Raw genomic sequence first — 25,973 nt, forward strand, 5'->3', positions numbered from 1 at the left:
GTCGCATTCATGGCAGTTCCACAAGTTGGAAATAAGCACCATTTATCCCATTGGTAAGTATAGCATAACAATAATGCTTGTCTTAAAAACAACTAATTCAAACAAAAAATCACAATATTATCATCCCCAATCTGTAACTGTAAAAATAACGCAAATTAGAGCTCAAATCAAAATTATTTTGATTAAGTTAGAAAACAAGAGCACACCATGTCTTTTCCTCACCTCGGCAAAGAGAACCATTTTGCCCTGACACTTGACGGCAAAATCGACAGGAAAAAAGCACACATTTTTTCCCCCCGATGTGTAGTGCCTAACACTAAGGCTTGTCTTAAAAACAACTAAAACAAACAAAAATTCACATTATTATCATCCCCAATCTGTAACTGTAAAAATAACACAAATTAGAGCTCAAATCAAAATACTTTAGATTAAATCCGGAAAACAATAGCACACCTTTTCTTTTCAAACTTGAAGGCAAAATGGAAAGGGAACTTTTACACCTTACATATGCCAAGAGACGCACTCATGTCTTTTCCTCACCTCGGCAAAGAGAACCAATTTGCCCTGACACTTGACGGCAAAATCGACAGGAAAAAAGCACACATTTTTTTCCCCCGATGTGTAGTGCCTAACACTAAGGCTTGTCTTAAAAACAACTAAAACAAACAAAAATTCACATTATTATCATCCCCAATCTGTAACTGTAAAAATAACACAAATTAGAGCTCAAATCAAAATACTTTAGATTAAATCCCGAAAACAATAGCACACCTTTTCTTTTCACACTTGAAGGCAAAATGGAAAGGGAACTTTTACACCTTACATATGCCAAGAGACTCACTCATGCCTTTTCCTCACCTCGTCAAAGAGAACCATTTTGCCCTGACACTTGACAGCAAAATCAACAGGGAAAAAGCACCCTCCCCCCTGCCCCCCGATATGCACAGCATAACACTAAGGCTTGTCTTAAAAACAACTAACACAAGCAAAAATTCCCATGATTAGCATCCCCAATCTGTAACCGAAGAGCTAACACAAACCAGGGCGCAAAACACAATTATTTATGATTCATTGAGAAAACGATAGGAGACCTATTCTAGACACACTTGTAGGCAAAATTGACAGGGAATTAATTTATTCCATGCTAGGTAAGGAGAACTAAGTATACATATCCAGCATTGGAGTGCATCAAGTTTAGCAAAGTTTTCAACATCCTTGGTTAATGTATCATTTACTACATCTCTTATTTCTAGGAGTTTATTGATATGATCCATAAAAATCATTCAAAATGATCATTGTAATTTCTGCTCTTCTTTCAAGTTTTAGATTTGTAAAATTTGAATATTAGCCTTTTGCTGAGTTGGTCGATACGGCCACCGTGCACTTCACCGACTGCGTCTAACAGCTTGTGTGCACCACTGTCAGACGAGGTGGCCGAGTGGTTAAGGCGATGGACTGCTAATCCATTGTGCTCTGCACGCATGGGTTCGAATCCCATCTTCGTCGACTTTTTAACAAAACTCTGTTCCTCAGAGAACTTTGTAAACTCACGTTACTGTCTGTGTTAGTCAACTGTCCTTTATTTGACATGATATTTTAATGGAGGGTCCAGGAAATTTTAACACCATAAATAGGCACAGAGTCGCATTCATGGCAGTTCCACAAGTTGGAAATAAGCACCATTTATCCCATTGATACCTATAGCATAACAATAATGCTTGTCTTAAAAACAACTAATTCAAACAAAAATTCACATTATTATCATCCCCAGTCTGTAACTGTAAAAATAACGCAAATTAGAGCTCAAATCAAAATTCTTTAGATTAAATCCGGAAAACAATAGCACACCTTTTCTTTTCACACTTGAAGGCAAAATGGAAAGGGAACTTTTACACCTTACATATGCCAAGAGACGCACTCATGCCTTTTCCTCACCTCGTCAAAGAGAACCATTTTGCCCTGACACTTGACGGCAAAATCGACAGGAAAAAAGCACACATTTTTTCCCCCCGATGTGTAGTGCCTAACACTAAGGCTTGTCTTAAAAACAACTAAAACAAACAAAAATTCACATTATTATCATCCCCAATCTGTAACTGTAAAAATAACACAAATTAGAGCTCAAATCAAAATACTTTAGATTAAATCCGGAAAACAATAGCACACCTTTTCTTTTCAAACTTGAAGGCAAAATGGAAAGGGAACTTTTACACCTTACATATGCCAAGAGACGCACTCATGCCTTTTCCTCACCTCGTCAAAGAGAACCATTTTGCCCTGACACTTGACAGCAAAATCAACAGGGAAAAAGCACCCTCCCCCCTGCCCCCCGATATGCACAGCATAACACTAAGGCTTGTCTTAAAAACAACTAACACAAGCAAAAATTCCCATGATTAGCATCCCCAATCTGTAACCGAAGAACTAACACAAACCAGGACGCAAAACACAATTATTTATGATTCATTGAGAAAATGATAGGAGACCTATTCTAGACACACTTGTAGGCAAAATTGACAGGGAATTAATTTATTCCATGCTAGGTAAGGAGAACTAAGTATACATATCCAGCATTGGAGTGCATCAAGTTTAGCAAAGTTTTCAACATCCTTGGTTAATGTATCATTTACTACATCTCTTATTTCTAGGAGTTTATTGATATGATCCATAAAAATCATTCAAAATGATCATTGTAATTTCTGCTCTTCTTTCAAGTTTTAGATTTGTAAAATTTGAATATTAGCCTTTTGCTGAGTTGGTCGATACGGCCACCGTGCACTTCACCGACTGCGTCTAACAGCTTGTGTGCACCACTGTCAGACGAGGTGGCCGAGTGGTTAAGGCGATGGACTGCTAATCCATTGTGCTCTGCACGCATGGGTTCGAATCCCATCTTCGTCGACTTTTTAACAAAACTCTGTTCCTCAGAGAACTTTGTAAACTCACGTTACTGTCTGTGTTAGTCAACTGTCCTTTATTTGACATGATATTTTAATGGAGGGTCCAGGAAATTTTAACACCATAAATAGGCACAGAGTCGCATTCATGGCAGTTCCACAAGTTGGAAATAAGCACCATTTATCCCATTGATACCTATAGCATAACAATAATGCTTGTCTTAAAAACAACTAATTCAAACAAAAATTCACATTATTATCATCCCCAGTCTGTAACTGTAAAAATAACGCAAATTAGAGCTCAAATCAAAATTCTTTAGATTAAATCCGGAAAACAATAGCACACCTTTTCTTTTCACACTTGAAGGCAAAATGGAAAGGGAACTTTTACACCTTACATATGCCAAGAGACGCACTCATGCCTTTTCCTCACCTCGTCAAAGAGAACCATTTTGCCCTGACACTTGACGGCAAAATCGACAGGAAAAAAGCACACATTTTTTCCCCCCGATGTGTAGTGCCTAACACTAAGGCTTGTCTTAAAAACAACTAAAACAAACAAAAATTCACATTATTATCATCCCCAATCTGTAACTGTAAAAATAACACAAATTAGAGCTCAAATCAAAATACTTTAGATTAAATCCGGAAAACAATAGCACACCTTTTCTTTTCAAACTTGAAGGCAAAATGGAAAGGGAACTTTTACACCTTACATATGCCAAGAGACGCACTCATGTCTTTTCCTCACCTCGGCAAAGAGAACCAATTTGCCCTGACACTTGACGGCAAAATCGACAGGAAAAAAGCACACATTTTTTCCCCCGATGTGTAGTGCCTAACACTAAGGCTTGTCTTAAAAACAACTAAAACAAACAAAAATTCACATTATTATCATCCCCAATCTGTAACTGTAAAAATAACACAAATTAGAGCTCAAATCAAAATACTTTAGATTAAATCCGGAAAACAATAGCACACCTTTTCTTTTCAAACTTGAAGGCAAAATGGAAAGGGAACTTTTACACCTTACATATGCCAAGAGACGCACTCATGCCTTTTCCTCACGTCGTCAAAGAGAACCATTTTGCCCTGACACTTGACAGCAAAATCAACAGGGAAAAAGCACCCTCCCCCTGCCCCCCGATATGCACAGTATAAAAATAAGGCTTGTCTTAAAAACAACTAACACAAGCAAAAATTCCCATGATTAGCATCCCCAATCTGTAACCGAAGAACTAACACAAACCAGGACGCAAAACACAATTATTTATGATTCATTGAGAAAATGATAGGAGACCTATTCTAGACACACTTGTAGGCAAAATTGACAGGGAATTAATTTATTCCATGCTAGGTAAGGAGAACTAAGTATACATATCCAGCATTGGAGTGCATCAAGTTTAGCAAAGTTTTCAACATCCTTGGTTAATGTATAATTTACTACATCTCTTATTTATTTCTAGGAGTTTATTGATATGATCCATAAAAATCATTCAAAATGATCATTGTAATTTCTGCTCTTCTTTCAAGTTTTAGATTTGTAAAATTTGAATATTAGCCTTTTGCTGAGTTGGTCGATACGGCCACCGTGCACTTCACCGACTGCGTCTAACAGCTTGCGTGCGCCACTGTCAGACGAGGTGGCCGAGTGGTTAAGGCGATGGACTGCTAATCCATTGTGCTCTGCACGCATGGGTTCGAATCCCATCTTCGTCGACTTTTCTACAAAACTCTGTTTCTCAGAGAACTTTGTAAACTCACGTTATTGTCTGTGTTAGTCAACTGTCATTTATTTGCAAGGCTATTTTAATGGAGGGTCCAGGGAATTTTTACACCATAAATAGGCACAGTTCCACAGGTTGGAAATAAGCACCATTTTCCCACTGATACCTATAGCATAATAATAATGCTTGTCTTAAAAACAACTTATTCAAACAAAAATTCACATTATTATCATCCCCAAACTGTAACTGTAAAAATAACGCAAATTAGAGCTCAAATCAAAATTATTTTGATTAAGTCCAGAAAACAAGAGCACACCATGTCTTTTCCTCACCTCGGCAAAGAGAACCAATTTGCCCTGACACTTGACGGCAAAATCGACAGGAAAAAAGCACAAATTTTTTCCCCCGATGTGTAGTGCCTAACACTAAGGCTTGTCTTAAAAACAACTAAAACAAACAAAAATTGACATTATTATCATCCCCAATCTGTAACTGTAAAAATAACACAAATTAGAGCTCAAATCAAAATACTTTAGATTAAATCCGGAAAACAATAGCACACCTTTTCTTTTCACACTTGAAGGCAAAATGGAAAGGGAACTTTTACACCTTACATATGCCAAGAGACGCACTCATGCCTTTTCCTCACCTCGTCAAAGAGAACCATTTTGCCCTGACACTTGACAGCAAAATCAACAGGGAAAAAGCACCCTGCCCCCCGATATGCACAGCATAACACTAAGGCTTGTCTTAAAAACAACTAACACAAGCAAAAATTCCCATGATTAGCATCCCCAATCTGTAACCGAAGAACTAACACAAACCAGGACGCAAAACACAATTATTTATGATTCATTGAGAAAATGATAGGAGACCTATTCTAGACACACTTGTAGGCAAAATTGACAGGGAATTAATTTATTCCATGCTAGGTAAGGAGAACTAAGTATACATATCCAGCATTGGAGTGCATCAAGTTTAGCAAAGTTTTCAACATCCTTGGTTAATGTATCATTTACTACATCTCTTATTTCTAGGAGTTTATTGATATGATCCATAAAAATCATTCAAAATGATCATTGTAATTTCTGCTCTTCTTTCAAGTTTTAGATTTGTAAAATTTGAATATTAGCCTTTTGCTGAGTTGGTCGATACGGCCACCGTGCACTTCACCGACTGCGTCTAACAGCTTGCGTACGCCACTGTCAGATGAGGTGGCCGAGTGGTTAAGGCGATGGACTGCTAATCCATTGTGCTCTGCATGCATAGGTTCGAATCCCATCTTCGTCGACTTTTCTACAAAACTCTGTTTCTCAGAGAACTTTGTAAACTCACGTTACTGTCTGTGTTAGTCAACTGTCCTTTATTTGCAAGAATATTTTAATGGAGGGTCCAGGGAATTTTTACACCATAAATAGGCACAGAGTCGCATTCATGGCAGTTCCACAAGTTGGAAATAAGCACCATTTTCCCATTGATTGTCTGTGTTAGTCAACTGTCCTTTATTTGCAAGGATATTTTAATGGAGGGTCCAGGGAATTTTTACACCATAAATAGGCACAGAGTCGCATTCATGGCAGTTCCACAAGTTGGAAATAAGCACCATTTTTCCCATTGATCCCTATAGCATAACAATAATGCTTGTCTTAAAAACAACTAATTCAAACAAAAATTCACATTATTATCATCCCCAGTCTGTAACTGTAAAAATAACGCAAATTAGAGCTCAAATCAAAATTCTTTTGATTAAGTCCAGAAAACAAGAGCACACCATGTCTTTTCCTCACCTCGGCAAAGAGAACCAATTTGCCCTGACACTTGACGGCAAAATCGACAGGAAAAAAGCACACATTTTTTCCCCCGATGTGTAGTGCCTAACACTAAGGCTTGTCTTAAAAACAACTAAAACAAACAAAAAATCACATTATTATCATCCCCAATCTGTAACTGTAAAAATAACACAAATTAGAGCTCAAATCAAAATACTTTAGATTAAATCCGGAAAACAATAGCACACCTTTTCTTTTCACACTTGAAGGCAAAATGGAAAGGGAACTTTTACACCTTACATATGCCAAGAGACGCACTCATGCCTTTTCCTCACCTCGTCAAAGAGAACCATTTTGCCCTGACACTTTACAGCAAAATCAACAGGGAAAAAGCACCCTCCCCCCTGCCCCCCGATATGCACAGCATAACACTAAGGTTTGTCTTAAAAACAACTAACACAAGCAAAAATTCCCATGATTAGCATCCCCAATCTGTAACCGAAGAGCTAACACAAACCAGGGCGCAAAACACAATTATTTATGATTCATTGAGAAAACGATAGGAGACCTATTCTAGACACACTTGTAGGCAAAATTGACAGGGAATTAATTTATTCCATGCTAGGTAAGGAGAACTAAGTATACATATCCAGCATTGGAGTGCATCAAGTTTAGCAAAGTTTTCAACATCCTTGGTTAATGTATCATTTACTACATCTCTTATTTCTAGGAGTTTATTGATATGATCCATAAAAATCATTCAAAATGATCATTGTAATTTCTGCTCTTCTTTCAAGTTTTAGATTTGTAAAATTTGAATATTAGCCTTTTGCTGAGTTGGTCGATACGGCCACCGTGCACTTCACCGACTGCGTCTAACAGCTTGCGTGCGCCACTGTTAGACGAGGTGCCCGAGTGGTTAAGGCGATGGACTGCTAATCCATTGTGCTCTGCACGCATGGGTTCAAATCCCATCTTCGTCGACTTTTCTACAAAACTCTGTTCCTCAGAGAACTTTGTAAACTCACGTTACTGTCTGTGTTAGTCAACTGTCCTTTATTTGACAGGATATTTTAATGGCGGGTCCAGGGAATTTTAACACCATAAATAGGCACAGAGTCGCATTCATGGCAGTTCCACAAGTTGGAAATAAGCACCATTTATCCCATTGATACCTATAGCATAACAATAATGCTTGTCTTAAAAACAACTAATTCAAACAAAAAATCACATTATTATCATCCCCAATCTGTAACTGTAAAAATAACGCAAATTAGAGCTCAAATCAAATTTCTTTTGATTAAGTCCAGAAAACAAGAGCACACCATGTCTTTTCCTCACCTCGGCAAAGAGAACCAATTTGCCCTGACACTTGACGGCAAAATCGACAGGAAAAAAGCACACATTTTTCCCCCCGATGTGTAGTGCATAACACTAAGGCTTGACTTAAAAACAACTAACACAAACAAAAATTCACATTATTATCATCCTTAATCTGTATCTGTAAAAATAACACAAATTAGAGCTCAAATCAAAATACTTTAGATTAAATCCGGAAAACAATAGCACACCTTTTCTTTTCACACTTGAAGGCAAAATGGAAAGGGAACTTTTACACCTTACATATGCCAAGAGACGCACTCATGCCTTTTCCTCACGTCGTCAAAGAGAACTATTTTGCCCTGACACTTGACAGCAAAATCAACAGGGAAAAAGCACCCTACCCCTGCCCCCCGATATGCACAGTATAACACTAAGGCTTGTCTTAAAAACAACTAACACAAGCAAAAATTCCCATGATTAGCATCCCCAATCTGTAACCAAAGAACTAACACAAACCAGGACGCAAAACACAATTATTTATGATTCATTGAGAAAATGATAGGAGACCTATTCTAGACACACTTGTAGGCAAAATTGACAGGGAATTCATTTATTCCATGCTAGGTAAGGAGAACTAAGTATACATATCCAGCATTGGAGTGCATCAAGTTTAGCAAAGTTTTCAACATCCTTGGTTAATGTATCATTTACTACATCTCTTATTTCTAGGAGTTTATTGATATGATCCATAAAAATCATTCAAAATGATCATTGTAATTTCTGCTCTTCTTTCAAGTTTTAGATTTGTAAAATTTGAATATTAGCCTTTTGCTGAGTTGGTCGATACGGCCACCGTGCACTTCACCGGCTGCGTCTAACAGCTTGCGTGCGCCACTGTAAGACGAGGTGGCCGAGTGGTTAAGGCGATGGACTGCTAATCCATTGTGCTCTGCACGCATGGGTTCGAATCCCATCTTCGTCGACTTTTCTACAAAACTCTGTTTCTCAGAGAACTTTGTAAACTCACGTTACTGTCTGTGTTAGTCAACTGTCCTTTATTTGCAAGAATATTTTAATGGAGGGTCCAGGGAATTTTTACACCATAAATAGGCACAGAGTCGCATTCATGGCAGTTCCACAAGTTGGAAATAAGCACCATTTTTCCCATTGATACCTATAGCATAACAATAATGCTTGTCTTAAAAACAACTAATTCAAACAAAAATTCACATTATTATCAACCCCAGTCTGTAACTGTAAAAATAACGCAAATTAGAGCTCAAATCAAAATTCTTTTCATTAAGTCCAGAAAACAAGAGCACACCATGTCTTTTCCTCACCTCGGCAAAGAGAACCAATTTGCCCTGACACTTGACGGCAAAATCGACAGGAAAAAAGCACACATTTTTTCCCCCCGATGTGTAGTGCCTAACACTAAGGCTTGTCTTAAAAACAACTAAAACAAACAAAAATTCACATTATTATCATCCCCAATCTGTAACTGTAAAAATAACACAAATTAGTGCTCAAATCAAAATACTTTAGATTAAATCCGGAAAACAATAGCACACCTTTTCTTTTCAAACTTGAAGGCAAAATGGAAAGGGAACTTTTACACCTTACATATGCCAAGAGACGCACTCATGTCTTTTCCTCACCTCGGCAAAGAGAACCAATTTGCCCTGACACTTGACGGCAAAATCGACAGGAAAAAAGCACACATTTTTTCCCCCGATGTGTAGTGCCTAACACTAAGGCTTGTCTTAAAAACAACTAAAACAAACAAAAATTCACATTATTATCATCCCCAATCTGTAACTGTAAAAATAACACAAATTAGTGCTCAAATCAAAATACTTTAGATTAAATCCGGAAAACAATAGCACACCTTTTCTTTTCAAACTTGAAGGCAAAATGGAAAGGGAACTTTTACACCTTACATATGCCAAGAGACGCACTCATGTCTTTTACTCACCTCGTCAAAGAGAACCATTTTGCCCTGGCACTTGACAGCAAAATCAACAGGGAAAAGCACCCTCACCCCCTGCCCCCCGATATGCACAGCATAACACTAAGGCTTGTCTTAAAAACAACTAACACAAGCAAAAATTCCCATGATTAGCATCCCCAATCTGTAACCGAAGAACTAACACAAACCAGGATGCAAAACACAATTATTTATGATTCATTGAGAAAATGATAGGAGACCTATTCTAGACACACTTGTAGGCAAAATTGACAGGGAATTCATTTATTCCATGCTAGGTAAGGAGAACTAAGTATACATATCCAGCATTGGTAACAAAAATAAATAAAAATGAGACAGCGCTAGGTAACTAAAAAGCAGCAACCTATTAAAAGGGGATCCCTCAAACCCTTTAGAGCTAGATAAGTAAAAAATAATAAAAAGGCTGCGCTTACGATAAAAGCAGACACAGTGTAAAGTCCAAAGGGAGGAAAAAGTCCAACTGGTGTGTCCTTACAGGAGGTCTTTGCTGGTGGTGTCCTCTACCAATGTAGTAGTTCCTCTCATATGAAAGACAAAAGGGAAGAGATGGACAACCAATAGTGTAGTTTGCACAATACTGATGTGGATAGAAATAATAATAATAGTTGAGAACTCACATTTACCAGAGCTACTGTCCTAGCTCTGGAATAAAGCGCATACAGCGGTATAATCCCCGCTTATGGGATTTAAATGGGTTCCTCTCTGTGTTCTTGGTGTCCAATTCTCAAAAAGATAAAAAGAAACATCCGATAGTGCTCACTGTTTGGCAAAGTGAATAAAATAATAAAAGGGTATACTCACAAACCAAGAGCAGACCGACTGCTCTGTGTAGACAGCTTTGGTGGATTGATCCCCACCTAGGATTTCTTTAAAATGCAGGAAACTTCCAGGGTTTTTATCAAGGTGTAATAAAACCAATAAAGATTAAAAAGCCAGGGTAAAATAATTAAGTTTCTATAAAAAAGATATTTTGGCACAAACAAATGTCCAAAAAATACTTTAATATATTATAAAAACACAAATATAAATATCCATAACGCGTTTCGTCAGAGACTTTTTCAAATGGATTAACAGAAATTACCTGGCTAATAGATGTTATATAGGAGCATAACTGGTTTAAATTTGGCGCCAAAAATTGGTCTGACCAATCAGAAATAAGAACATATTAAAAAGCTTTAAAACGTGTGTTTAAAATAATCATATGTAGTTTATAATAGTATAACTTATTCCTGATATTTCTGAAGAAAAACGAGGGCAGGAAAGTATAGATTTAATCCTTTAAAGATAGTCATGTGACAAGGTACTTCCGCATTTTCGGAAGTTTTAGCCGCAATGTCTTATGGGAGTTGTAGTTAAATAAAAAATTTTTTTTTTTTTTTTTTTTTTTTTTTTTCCCCAAAACGGAAGTTAAACCGAACTGACTCATGGGAAATGTAGTTATAATCCCAGAGTCAGTGAAAACTGGCCAATAATAATTGCTTAAGGGAGTTAAACACTGCAGTTAAAAACTGGATGAATGATAAGAGATATTAAAGGAAATAGGGACTAAAATAATTAATTGGATAAAAACAAATAGTTTTTAAAATAAGAGCAAGTTATTTTGCAGTAAAATGGAAGTTAGGAAACAGCTTAAAATTATAAGTCTATATGGAAAACATTAAGAACATATACATTTAAAGGTACAGGCATAGTTAAACATACAAAATCATAAAAAGTTGTGTAAATCAAAATCTGCATTAAGACCATGGGGTATAAGAGTCTGAAGATTATACACCCATTCCATCTCTGTTTTTCCAAGCAGCTTTTTTATATCACCTCCACGCCAGGAGGTGGAACATTTTTTTATACCAATGCATTTTAGTAGGCGTGGGTCTTTATTGTGCATAATGAAATGTTTGGATACTGTATGATTTAAGTATCCATTTTTTATATTCCTGCAATGTTCGCTCAGTCTTATCTTCAGGCACCTTGTGGTCATCCCCACATATTGGAGGCCACATGGGCACTCAAGCAGGTAAATCACATTTTTTGTGTTGCAGCAAATAAAATCATAAATACTATACACTTTTTTTGTCCGATTCGACATAAAATTTGTGACTTTGGATGGAATAAAATTATCTGTAGTTTTACACACAATGCATTGTTTACATTTATAGAAACCTTTCGTCTGGGGAAAAAAGGATAGATTTCTGGGAGGAGATTTTTTAGTAAAATTTGTAGTTAAAATAGATTTAAAATTAGGTGCTCCTCTGAAAACAATATTTGGATGATTGGGTATGATGGGATTAAGTATTTCATCGTGTTTCAGTATATGCCAGTGTTTTCTTATTATTTTTTTGACATCATTATTTTTGTTATTAAAATTAAAAATAATTGGGAGTGCTATTGGTTCGATATTTTCTTTATTTTTGTACGTCAGAAGTTCTTTTCGTTCTTTTTGTTTAACTGTATTAATTGTAGTATTTAGATCTGACTCTAAATATTTTTTTTCCATAAATTTACTTTTTAAAAAATCTGCTTGCTCATTAAAATCAGTGAGTTCAGAACAGTTTCTACGAAGGCGTAAAAACTGACTTTTAGGGGCACTCTCGAGCCAAGGCTTATAATGGCAGCTTGATCTGTCTATAGCCGTATTTACACATACTTTTTTGAAGAACGTTTTTGTTTGAAGTTGTCCCTTGTTAATAAAAATATTGAGATCTAAAAAATTAATGGATTTATTGCTAAATTCATGTGTAAGAATAATACCCCTATCGTTATTGTTTAAATGATTAATAAAATCAATAAGATGGTGCTCTGGTCCATCCCAAATAAAAAAGAGGTCGTCTATGTATCTGAAGTAAGAGACTAGGTTTGCCCGCCATTGGTGGTTGCCCCAAATGGCTATAGATTCCCAGTCAGCCATAAACAAATTGGCATAACTGGGGGCAAACCTAGTCCCCATAGCAGTACCTCTCTTTTGTAAGTAAAATGAATCTAAAAACCAAAAGTAATTATTTTTTAAAATAATATTGATACCTTCTATTATAAAATCTATTTGAGTGTCAGGAATCCTAGCTTCATTAGTTAAAATTTCTTTTATAGCTCGACAACCAATGTCATGAGGAATAATGGTATACAAAGACTGTACATCACAAGTGACTAATATAAAACTGGTTTTCCAAGTAAAATCATTTAAAAATTTTAAAAGCGACATAGAGTCTTTTAAATAAGATTTCATGAGTTTAACCGAAGGCTGGAGAAGGATATCAATATATTGGGAAAGGTTACATAAAAGTGAACCAATCCCTGAAACGATTGGTCTACCTGGGGGGTGTTGTTCATTCTTGTGAATTTTGGGAAGAAAATAAATAACAGGGGTGATCGGAAATTCTATATTTAAAAAGTTAAATTCATGTTTATTTAAAATTTCTGAATTTAAACCTTTATTTAAAAAATTAAGTAAAATAGTTTTAATATTTTTGGTAGGATCTGTTAAAAGTTGTTCATATACATTTTTGTCTTTCAATTGTCTATGGGCTTCATCGATATACATCTTACTGGACTGGATAACTACTCCACCGCCTTTGTCGGCTGATTTAATGACGATATCTCTGTCTTTTTGGAGTTCTTTAATTGCCTGTCTTTCGGCATGTGTAAGATTATTAGTGTCATATTTTTTATATTTAATTTTTTCTAAATCTTTGTGAACAAGTTTCTCGAATAAAACCAAAGGAGCCGATTTAAAATGAGAAGGATAAAACTTAGATTTTGTTCTGAGATGTGTATTTAAAAAAGGACTTTTGTCTGTCTTTGGAAGGGGAGGTGAGACGGGTGGGGTTGGTAGATTAGATTCTTTGTCATTTTTACTTATAAAGAATCTTTTTAGTGTAGCCTTTCTCACAAATTTATTTACATCAAGGAAGGCTTGAAATGAATTAAAAGATGAGGTAGGGGCAAATTTAAGGCCTTTACTTAAAACGGACAATTGTGCAGCTGATAAAACTTTTTGAGAAAGATTAAAGATGCCATTATGGGAATTGGTGACAGGTATTATTGTCTTTCCAATCTTTCTCTTTTGCTCCCGTCTTCCACTTCGTCTTCCTCTAGGCTTAGAATTCTTTTTTGGGAGCGTGATGGGTGTGGTGTCTGGGCTAGTGCAGGCTGGTGAGTACGTATTTCTAAAAAATGGTCATCGTTGTCAAGGTCTGAATCGACTGATAGCAACTGGTACCTATTAGTGTGATTTGGGATAGTGGGTGATTTGGAATAATTAAAGTACTCATTTTGATCATTGGTGTACCTAGATCTTTGTGGTTTCGGTGAAAAATTAAAACCAGAGGAATTATGGTATCTTGGTGATCGGGGTGCAGAGTGATCATTGGTGTACCTAGATCTTTGTGGTTTCGGTGAAAAATTAAAATCAGAGGGATTATGGTATCTTGGTGATCGGGGTGCAGAGTTATAATTTTGTTGAGGGAATTTTCTTTGTTTATGTGAGGGTAATTGATATGTGTTGGTTTTATTTTGATATGGTAATTTAGAAAAACCATGAGATTGGTGAGGGAAAGTTGTTTGGGGCCTTTTTGCGGGTGGGGATTGGGGATAGGATCTCCGTGTGGTGTAATTCTGATATTTGGAAGGAGGTTGGTGTAGCGTATTGTTGTAAGAGTGGGAATTGTTGTGCGTATAATTTTGGTAGTTTGGTCTAGAGGAATAGTTCTCTGAAGTGTACTTTTTTTTAAAATGGTAAGTTCTCACTTGTTTATTTGAATAATCGGTTTTGTCTCGAATGTATTTTTTGATTTTCAGATGCTTTGTGTCAACTTCAACCTTTTCAATTTTATTTTGAATTAGTACGGAATTTTGTTTATAAGCCTTGGTTTCGGTAAATGGTAGGAGTTTCTCTCTAAGTTCGTTTATCTCAATATCTAAAATAGACAATTTTTTACTTTTTTTAATTATTAACGTTTCCATTAAACCAAAAGTGCATAACTCTAATTTGTTGTTCCATTCCTCCATGAACTCAAGGTCATCTTGGTCAGAGGTGGGTAATTTTAAAAGCCTTAAGCCACGGGGGGTAATTTGCTCATCTATATATTTTTTAAAAGTGGCAATTTCCCATTTGAGCTTAATTTCTGTGGATAGGGCTTTTTCTAATTTCATAAACAAATCTTGTTGGTTGGAGTGATGAGGAATTGTTTGTATGGAATTAATCACCTCTGTATTAAATACATTATTAACATCAATTGTATATTTGTTCCTATATTCAAAGATAGACATATTGTAAAAAAAGTTAGAAAGCAGCTATCCCAAAAGGGAAATTAAAGAATGGTAACAAAAATAAATAAAAATGAGACAGCGCTAGGTAACTAAAAAGCAGCAACCTATTAAAAGGGGATCCCTCAAACCCTTTAGAGCTAGATAAGTAAAAAATAATAAAAAGGCTGCGCTTACGATAAAAGCAGACACAGTGTAAAGTCCAAAGGGAGGAAAAAGTCCAACTGGTGTGTCCTTACAGGAGGTCTTTGCTGGTGGTGTCCTCTACCAATGTAGTAGTTCCTCTCATATGAAAGACAAAAGGGAAGAGATGGACAACCAATAGTGTAGTTTGCACAATACTGATGTGGATAGAAATAATAATAATAGTTGAGAACTCACATTTACCAGAGCTACTGTCCTAGCTCTGGAATAAAGCGCATACAGCGGTATAATCCCCGCTTATGGGATTTAAATGGGTTCCTCTCTGTGTTCTTGGTGTCCAATTCTCAAAAAGATAAAAAGAAACATCCGATAGTGCTCACTGTTTGGCAAAGTGAATAAAATAATAAAAGGGTATACTCACAAACCAAGAGCAGACCGACTGCTCTGTGTAGACAGCTTTGGTGGATTGATCCCCACCTAGGATTTCTTTAAAATGCAGGAAACTTCCAGGGTTTTTATCAAGGTGTAATAAAACCAATAAAGATTAAAAAGCCAGGGTAAAATAATTAAGTTTCTATAAAAAAGATATTTTGGCACAAACAAATGTCCAAAAAATACTTTAATATATTATAAAAACACAAATATAAATATCCATAACGCGTTTCGTCAGAGACTTTTTCAAATGGATTAACAGAAATTACCTGGCTAATAGATGTTATATAGGAGCATAACTGGTTTAAATTTGGCGCCAAAAATTGGTCTGACCAATCAGAAATAAGAACATATTAAAAAGCTTTAAAACGTGTGTTTAAAATAATCATATGTAGTTTATAATAGTATAACTTATTCCTGATATTTCTGAAGAAAAACGAGGGCAGGAAAGTATAGATTTAATCCTTTAAAGATAGTCATGTGACAAGGTACTTCCGCATTTTCGGAAGTTTTAGCCGCAATGTCTTATGGGAGTTGTAGTTAAATAAAAAAAAAATTTTTTTTTTTTTTTTTTTTTTTTTTTTCCCCAAAACGGAAGTTAAACGGAAGTTAAAAACTTCCATTTTACTGCAAAATAACTTGCTCTTATTTTAAAAACTATTTGTTTTTATCCAATTAATTATTTTAGTCCCTATTTCCTTTAATATCTCTTATCATTCATCCAGTTTTTAACTGCAGTGTTTAACTCCCTTAAGCAATTATTATTGGCCAGTTTTCACTGACTCTGGGATTATAACTACATTTCCCATGAGTCAGTTCGGTTTAACTTCCGTTTTGGGGAAAAAAAAAAAGAAAAAAAAAAAAAAAAAATTTTTTTTTTTATTTAACTACAACTCCCATAAGACATTGCGGCTAAAACTTCCGAAAATGCGGAAGTACCTTGTCACATGACTATCTTTAAAGGATTAAATCTATACTTTCCTGCCCTCGTTTTTCTTCAGAAATATCAGGAATAAGTTATACTATTATAAACTACATATGATTATTTTAAACACACGTTTTAAAGCTTTTTAATATGTTCTTATTTCTGATTGGTCAGACCAATTTTTGGCGCCAAATTTAAACCAGTTATGCTCCTATATAACATCTATTAGCCAGGTAATTTCTGTTAATCCATTTGAAAAAGTCTCTGACGAAACGCGTTATGGATATTTATATTTGTGTTTTTATAATATATTAAAGTATTTTTTGGACATTTGTTTGTGCCAAAATATCTTTTTTATAGAAACTTAATTATTTTACCCTGGCTTTTTAATCTTTATTGGTTTTATTACACCTTGATAAAAACCCTGGAAGTTTCCTGCATTTTAAAGAAATCCTAGGTGGGGATCAATCCACCAAAGCTGTCTACACAGAGCAGTCGGTCTGCTCTTGGTTTGTGAGTATACCCTTTTATTATTTTATTCACTTTGCCAAACAGTGAGCACTATCGGATGTTTCTTTTTATCTTTTTGAGAATTGGACACCAAGAACACAGAGAGGAACCCATTTAAATCCCATAAGCGGGGATTATACCGCTGTATGCGCTTTATTCCAGAGCTAGGACAGTAGCTCTGGTAAATGTGAGTTCTCAACTATTATTATTATTTCTATCCACATCAGTATTGTGCAAACTACACTATTGGTCGTCCATCTCTTCCCTTTTGTCTTTCATATGAGAGGAACTACTACATTGGTAGAGGACACCACCAGCAAAGACCTCCTGTAAGGACACACCAGTTGGACTTTTTCCTCCCTTTGGACTTTACACTGTGTCTGCTTTTATCGTAAGCGCAGCCTTTTTATTATTTTTTACATATCCAGCATTGGAGTGCATCAAGTTTAGCAAAGTTTTCAACATCCTTGGTTAATGTATCATTTACTACATCTCTTATTTCTAGGAGTTTATTGATATGATACATAAAAATCATTCAAAATGATCATTGTAATTTCTGCTCTTCTTTCAAGTTTTAGATTTGTAAAATTTGAATATTAGCCTTTTGCTGAGTTGGTCGATAAGGCCACCGTGCACTTCACCGACTGCGTCTAACAGCTTGCGTGCGCCACTGTCATACGAGGTGGCCGAGTGGTTAAGGCTAATCCATTGTGCTCTGCACGCATGGGTTCGAATCCCATCTTCGTCGACTTTTCTTCAAAACTCTGTTTCTCAGAGAACTTTGTAAACTCATGTTACTGTCTGTGTTAGTCAACTGTCATTTATTTGCAAGGTTATTTTAATGGAGGGTCCAGGGAATTTTTACACCATAAATAGGCACAGAGTCGCATTCATGGCAGTTCCACAAGTTGGAAATAAGCACCATTTTTCCCATTGATACCTATAGCATAACAATAATGCTTGTCTTAAAAACAACTTATTCAAACAAAAATTCACATTATTATTATCCCCAATCTGTAACTGTAAAAATAACGCAAATTAGAGCTCAAATCAAAATTCTTTTGATTAAGTCCAGAAAACAAGAGCACACCATGTCTTTTCCTCACCTCGGCAAAGAGAACCAATTTGCCCTGACACTTGACGGCAAAATCGACAGGAAAAAAGCACACATTTTTTTCCCCGATGTGTAGTGCCTAACACTAAGGCTTGTCTTAAAAACAACTAACACAAACAAAAATTCACATTATTATCATCCCCAGTCTGTAACTGTAAAAATAACGCAAATTAGAGCTCAAATCAAAATTCTTTTGATTAAGTCCAAAAACAAGAGCACACCATGTCTTTTCCTCACCTCGGCAAAGAGAATTAATTTGCCCTGACACTTGACAGCAAAATCGACAGGAAAAAAGCACACATTTTTTCCCCCGATGTGTTGTGCCTAACACTAAGGCTTGTCTTAAAAACAACTAAAACAAACAAAAATTCACATTATTATCATCCCCAATCTGTAACTGTAAAAATAACACAAATTATAGCTCAAATCAAAATACTTTAGATTAAATCCGGAAAACAATAGCACACCTTTTCTTTTCACACTTGAAGGCAAAATGGAAAGGGAACTTTTACACCTTACATATGCCAAGAGACGCACTCATTAGTGATGTACCGAACTGTCCGCCGGCGAACAGTTCCCGGCGAACTTAGCGTGTTCGCGTTCGCCGCCGTGGGCGAACACATGGGCGGTTCGATCCGCCCCCTATTCGTCATCATTGGGCAAACTTTGACCCTGTGCCTCTCGGTCAGCAGACACATTCCAGCCAATCAGCAGCACTCCCTCCCTTCTACACCCTCCAACCTCCCTCCCAGCATCCATTTTCGATTCATTCTGAAGCTGCATGCTTAGTGAGAGGAGGGAAAGTTTAGCTGCTGCTGATTAGATAGGGAAATTGATAGCTAGGCTAGGGTATTTAGTGTCCACTACAATCCTGAAGGACTCATCTGATCTCTGCTGTAAGGACAGCACCCCAAAAAGCCCTTTTTAGGGCTATAACATCAGGCTGCTTTTTTTTTTTTCCTGTGTAATGTTATTGCAGGTGCCTGCCTGCCAGCTTCTGTGTGAGGTTCACATTGGATACTGTGCCTACTTGCCCAGTGCCACCACTCATATCTGTTTTAACAATTGGTTAAGCTTTAGATTTAAAATAAATAATTTGTTTTCACTGTAATAGAAGAGCAGTTGCCTGCCTGCCAGCTTCTGTGTCAGGTTGGATGCCTTGCCCATTTGCACAGTCAGTGCCACCACTCATATCTGTTTTAACAATTTGTTAAGCTTTAGATTTTAAATAAATAATTTGTTTTCACTGTAATAGAAGAGCAGTTGCCTGCCTGCCAGCTTCTGTGTCAGGTTGGATGCCTTGCCCATTTGCACAGTCAGTGCCACCACTCATATCTGTTTTAACAGTAGCTTAAGCTTTAGATTTTAAAGAAATCATTTTTTTTCACTGTAATAGAAGAGCAGTTGCCTGCCTGCCAGCTTCTGTGTCAGGTTGGATGCCTTGCCCATTTGCACAGTCAGTGCCACCACTCATATCTGTTTTAACAATAGCTTAAGCTTTAGATTTTAAAGAAATCATTTTTTTTCACTGTAATAGAAGATCAGTTAGTTGTCTGCAAGCGTCTGGGTGTCAGGCCTACTTCAGCGTGTGCTCTGCAGACCTGTGCCAGCGTGCTTTGACAGTTGCCAATCATATCTGGTGTCTCTTTAGCGTGCTTTTACAAAGATAAAAGGTTTCCAGTGTAAGCTAATAGCAGCCAGTCAGTGTCCTTCAAGCGGCTCTGTCAGGCCTTCCTTCAGCGTGTGCCCTGCACAACCCTGCCAGCGTACTTTGACAATTGCCACTCATATCTGGTGTCTCTATAGCGTGCTTTTACAAAGAAAAAAGGTTTCCAGTGTAAGCTAATAGCAGCCAGTCAGTGTCCTTCAAGCGGCTCTGTCAGGCCTTCCTTCAGCGTGTGCCCTGCACAACCCTGCCAGCGTACTTTGACAATTGCCACTCATATCTGGTGTCTCTATAGCATGCTTTTTCAAAGAAAAAAGGTTTCCAGTGTAAGCTAATAGCAGCCAGTCAGTGTCCTTCAAGCGGCTCTGTCAGGCCTTCCTTCAGCGTGTGCCCTGCACAACCCTGCCAGCGTACTTTGACAGTTGCCACTCATATCTGGTGTCTCTATAGCGTGCTTTTACAACCAAAATTTTGTTTCCACTGTAATAGAAGAGCAGTTGCCTGCCTGCCAGCTTCTGTGTGAGGTTCACAGTGGATACTGTGCCCTCTTGCCCATTGCCACCACTCATATCTGTTTTTACAATAGCTTAAGCTTTAGATTTAAAAGAAATCATTTTTTTTCACTGTAATAGAAGAGCAGTTGCCTGCCTGCCAGCTTCTGTGTCAGGTTGGATGCCTTGCCCATTTGCACAGTCAGTGCCACCACTCATATCTGTTTTAACAATAGCTTAAGCTTTAGATTTTAAAGAAATCATTTTTTTTCACTGTAATAGAAGATCAGTTAGTTGTCTGCAAGCGTCTGGGTGTCAGGCCTACTTCAGCGTGTGCTCTGCAGACCTGTGCCAGCGTGCTTTGACAGTTGCCAATCATATCTGGTGTCTCTTTAGCGTGCTTTTACAAAGAAAAAAGGTTTCCAGTGTAAGCTAATAGCAGCCAGTCAGTGTCCTTCAAGCGGCTCTGTCAGGCCTTCCTTCAGCGTGTGCCCTGCACAACCCTGCCAGCGTACTTTGACAATTGCCACTCATATCTGGTGTCTCTATAGCGTGCTTTTACATAGAAAAAAGGTTTCCAGTGTAAGCTAATAGCAGCCAGTCAGTGTCCTTCAAGCGGCTCTGTCAGGCCTTCCTTCAGCGTGTGCCCTGCACAACCCTGCCAGCGTACTTTGACAATTGCCACTCATATCTGGTGTCTCTATAGCGTGCTTTTTCAAAGAAAAAAGGTTTCCAGTGTAAGCTAATAGCAGCCAGTCAGTGTCCTTCAAGCGGCTCTGTCAGGCCTTCCTTCAGCGTGTGACCTGCTCAACCCTGCCAGCGTACTTTGACATTTGCCACTCATATCTGGTGTCTCTATAGCGTGCTTTTACAACCAAAATTTTGTTTCCACTGTAATAGAAGAGCAGTTGCCTGCCTGCCAGCTTCTGTTTGAGGTTCACAGTGGATACTGTGCCCTCTTGCCCAGTGCCACCACTCATATCTGTTTTTACAATAGCTTAAGCTTTAGATTTAAAATAAATAATTTTTTTTCACTGTAATAGAAGAGCAGTTAGTTGTCTGCAAGCGTCTGGGTGTCAGGCCTACTTCAGCGTGCTTTGACAGTTGCCAATCATATTTGGTGTCTCTTTAGCGTGCTTTTACAGAGAAAAAAGGTTTCTAGTGTAAGCTAATAGCAGCCAGTCAGTGTCCTTCAAGCGGCTCTGTCAGTCCTTCCTTCAGCGTGTGCTCTCCAGAACTGTTCCAGTGCACATTGCCAATCATATCTGGTGTCTCTATAGCGTGCTTTTAAAACCAAAATTTTTTTTTCACTGTTATAGATTGAATAGCAGTTACTTGTCTTCAAGCGGGTGTGTCAGGCCTACAGTGTGTGCTCTGCAGAACTGTTCCAGTGCACATTGCCAATCATATCTGGTGTCTCTATAGCGTGCTTTTAAAACCAAAATTTGTTTTTTACTGTTATAGATTGAATAGCAGTTACTTGTCTTCAAGCGGGTGTCTCAGGCCTACAGTGTTTGCTCTGCAGAACTGTTCCAGTGCACATTGCCAATCATATCTGGTGTCTCTATAGCGTGCTTTTAAAACCCAATTTTTTTTTCACTGTTATAGATTGAATAGCAGTTACTTGTCTTCAAGCGGGTGTCTCAGGCCTACAGTGTGTGCTCTGCAGAACTGTTCCAGTGCACATTGCCAATCATATCTGGTGTCTCTATAGCGTGCTTTTAAAACCAAAATTTGTTTTTCACTGTTATAGATTGAATAGCAGTTACTTGTCTTCAAGCGGGTGTCTCAGGCCTACAGTGTGTGCTCTGCAGAACTCTTACAGTTCACATTGCCAATCATATCTGGTCTCACAGTAGCTTGCACTTATAGTACCACTAATCCCAAAAAAATGACAGGCAGAGGCAGGCCACCCCGCAGGGGCCGTCGTGGTCGTGGTGCTGTGATTCCCTTTTGCCCTAGAATAATGCCCAGTTTTCAGAAGCCACGTACCCTGAACTTGAAAAGTTCTGAGGACATAGTTGACTGGCTAACACAGGACACCCAATCTTGTACAGCCTCCGCTCGGAACCTTGACGCACCATCCTCCTCCAGCTTAGCTTCAGGCACCTCTCAAGATACCACTCACCCGCCTGCCGCCATCACCAAAACTAGCACCACAGCCGCTTTACTTGGTATGTCAGAGGAGTTATTCACACACCCGTTTGAAGAAATGAGTGATGCGCAACCATTATTGCTAGAGGATGTAGATAACAGGGATATGTATCAGGCAGGCAGCATTAAACACATGGAGGTACGGTGTGATGATGATGATGTTGTACCCGCTGCTGCTTCCTTTTCTGAGTTGTCAGATACAAGCGAAGCGGTTGATGATGACGATGCGTCCATGGATGTCACGTGGGTGCCCGCTCGGCAAGAAGAAGAACAGGGTGAAAGTTCAGATGGGGAGACAGAGAGGAGGAGGAGACGAGTTGGAAGCAGGGGGGGGTCGTCGGAAGGAGCTAGTGGCACAGTCAGACAGCATGCATTGGCACCCAGGGTCAGCCCGACAGCACGCCAATCAACGCATGCTGTGTCCACCACCAGAATGCCGTCATTGCAGAGCTCAGCAGTGTGGCATTTTTTTTGTGTGTCTGCCTCGGACAACAGCGATGCCATTTGCAACCTGTGCCAAAGGAAACTGAGTCGTGGGAGGTCCAACACCCACCTAGGTACAACTGCTTTGCGTAGGCACATGATCTCACATCACAAACGCCTATGGGATCAACACATGAGTACAAGCAGCACGCCTACTCTAAGCCGCCATCCTCCTCCTGGTCTAGCATCTTCAGCCATGTCAACCACTGCTGTCCTTCTTGCCCCCTCTCAACCATCCGCCACTCCGTCTCCCGCCTTGAGCAGTTCCCGCTCATCTGCCCACAGTCATGTGTCTGTCAAGGACATGTTTGAGAGTAAGAAGCCAATGTCACCAAGTCACCCCCTTGCCCAGCGTCTGCCAGCTGGCTTGTCCGAACTATTAGCCTGCCAGCTTTTACCATACAATCTGGTTGAGTCTGAGGCATTCAAAAAATTTGTAGCTATTGGGACACCGCAGTGGAAGGTACCCGGCCGGAATTTCTTTTCAAAAAAAGCCATTCCCCAACTTGTACTCGATTGTGCAAAAGGAAGTCATGGCATGTCTGGCACACAGTGTTGGGGCAAGGGTCCATCTGACCACTGATACCTGGTCTGCAAAGCATGGTCAGGGCAGGTATATCACCTACACTGCGCATTGGGTAAACCTGCTGACGGCTGACAAGCAAGGAATGCGTGGCATTGCAGAGGAGTTGGTGACACCGCCACGAATTGCAGGCAGTCCTGCTGCCACCTCCTCTACTCCTCCTACTCCATCCTCTTCCATAACCTCCTCGGCTGAGTCCTCTTGTGCTGCTGTGTCTTGCTCCACATCAACGGCACCCTCCCAGCTCCCCAGGTACTATTCCACATCCCGGATATGGCAGTGTCACGCCGTCTTGGGTTTGACTTGCTTGAAAGCAGAGAGTCACACCGGACAAGCACTCCTGTCCGCCCTGAACGCACAGGTGGAAAAGTGGCTGACTCCGCAGCAACTGGATATCGGCAAAGTGGTGTGTGACAACGGAAAGAATTTGATAGCGGCATTGAAGTTGGGCAAGTTGACACATGTGCCGTGCATGGCACATGTGTGTAATCTGATCGTACAACGCTTTGTGCATAAGTACACAGGTTTACAGGACCTCCTGAAGCAGGCCAGGAAGGTGTGTGGCCATTTCAGGCGTTCCTACACGGCCATAGCTCACTTTGCCGATATCCAGCGGCGAAACAATATGCCAGTGAGGCGCTTGATTTGCGACAGCCCTACACGTTGGAATTCCACACTCCTAATGTTCGACCGCCTGCTCCAACAAGAAAAAGCTGTTAATGAATATTTGTATGACCGGGGTGCTAGGACAGCCTCTGGGGAGCTGGGAATTTTTTTGCCACGTTACTGGACGCTCATGCGCAATGCCTGTAGGCTCATGCGTCCTTTTGAGGAGGTGACAAACCTAGTCAGTCGCAACGAAGGCACCATCAGCGACATCATACCATTTGTTTTCTTCCTGGAGCGTGCCCGGCGAAGAGTGCTGGATCAGGCTGTAGATGAGCGTGAAGAGGAAGAGGAAGAGTTGTGGTCACCATCACCACCAGAAACAGCCTTATCAGCATCGCTTGCTGGACCTGCGGCAACGCTGGAAGAGGATTGTGAGGAAGAGGAGTCAGAGGAGGAATGTAGCTTTGAGGAGGAGGAGGAGGAGGAGCAAGACCAAACACAACACGCATCCCAGGGTGCTCGTTGTCACCTATCTGGCACCCGTGGTGTTGTACGTGGCTGGGGGGAAGAACATACCTTCAATGACATCAGTGAGGAGGAGGAACGGGAAATGAGTAGCTCGGCATCCAACCTTGTGCAAATGGGGTCTTTCATGCTGTCCTGCCTGTTGAGGAACCCTCGTATAAAAAGGCTGAAGGAGAACGACCTGTACTGGGTGTCCACGCTACTAGACCCCCGGTATAAGCAGAAAGTGGCGGAAATGTTACCGAATTACGAGTCGGAAAGGATGCAGCATTTGCAAAATAAATTAAAAAGTATGCTTTACACAGCGTATAAGGGTGATGTCACAGCACAACGGGAATCTAACAGGGGGAGAGGTGGAAGTCATCCTCCTCCTCCTCCCACGACCACGCCGGCAAGGACAGGACGCTTTAAAGACGTGTTGTTGATGGAGGACATGCAGACCTTTTTAAGTCCTATGCATCGCCACAGCCCTTCGGGATCCACCCTCAGAGAGCGACTCGACCGACAGGTAGCAGACTACCTCGCCTTAACTGCAGATATCGACACTCTGAGGAGCGATGAACCCCTTGACTACTGGGTGTGCAGGCTTGACCTGTGGCCTGAGCTATCCCAATTTGCGATAGAACTTCTGGCCTGCCCCGCTTCAAGTGTCCTGTCAGAAAGGACCTTCAGTGCAGCAGGAGGTATTGTCACTGAGAAGAGAAGTCGCCTAGGTCAAAAAAGTCTAGATTACCTCACCTTTATTAAGATGAATGAGGGATGGATCCCGAAGGGATTGACACTGGGCGATACATTCGATTAAAAAAGGCCTGATGAGATGAGCTGCCTTGGGCTAAAAATGGTCCACACGCTGCTGTATTTTAGCTCTGAATGACGTTTGACTTGCGTGACTTATCCGCCACCAACTAGGGTTCAAGACGCCATGTTTTAGGGCACTTTCTGCCTGTGAAACAAACATCAATTTTTCTGGCCGCTGCTACAGCAGCGGCTGCAACAATACCAAATTTTTCAGGCATGTGTACATGCCTAATTTTTAGGCCCACTGGTGCAGCACTGTGGCTTCAAAAACCAAACAAAAAAAAAATCCTCCAGGATGGCACCAATATACCAGTGGTCTAAGCATCTTCCCACCTTGGCCTAAAAAGGGGAGGTGATTCAACAATTAAAAATCTCTGCCATTTACACGTCCACTGATAGGAGACGCGGAAGGTATTAAACTGATATGAACAATACTAAACTCACCACTCCTATCTGGTGGCACATTAGCTTGCCCACGCAGTGCCACAAATTTCAAGTAAGAGGACCGACCAAGCATCTTCTTCCATCTCCCTGTTACATAAATCAATGCCATATC

At 39.3% G+C, this 25,973-nt stretch overlaps 4 non-coding genes across 4 annotated transcripts; all 4 read left to right on the top strand.

The window, feature by feature from the left end:
- Positions 1–1,424: 1,424 nt before the first annotated feature.
- On the top strand, positions 1,425–1,506 carry TRNAS-GCU (transfer RNA serine (anticodon GCU)). The gene has a single exon. It is a non-coding gene; the product is annotated as a tRNA-Ser (tRNA).
- A 1,313-nt stretch (positions 1,507–2,819) lies between these two features.
- Positions 2,820–2,901, top strand: TRNAS-GCU (transfer RNA serine (anticodon GCU)). The gene has a single exon. It is a non-coding gene; the product is annotated as a tRNA-Ser (tRNA).
- A 1,633-nt stretch (positions 2,902–4,534) lies between these two features.
- TRNAS-GCU (transfer RNA serine (anticodon GCU)) lies at positions 4,535–4,616 on the top strand. Its single transcript has one exon. It is a non-coding gene; the product is annotated as a tRNA-Ser (tRNA).
- Positions 4,617–8,616: 4,000 nt separating this feature from the next.
- TRNAS-GCU (transfer RNA serine (anticodon GCU)) lies at positions 8,617–8,698 on the top strand. The gene has a single exon. It is a non-coding gene; the product is annotated as a tRNA-Ser (tRNA).
- The last annotated feature ends 17,275 nt before the right edge of the window (positions 8,699–25,973 follow it).

This window comes from Pelobates fuscus, chromosome 1, assembly GCF_036172605.1.
Source record: "Pelobates fuscus isolate aPelFus1 chromosome 1, aPelFus1.pri, whole genome shotgun sequence".
Taxonomy (NCBI): Eukaryota; Metazoa; Chordata; class Amphibia; order Anura; family Pelobatidae; genus Pelobates; species Pelobates fuscus.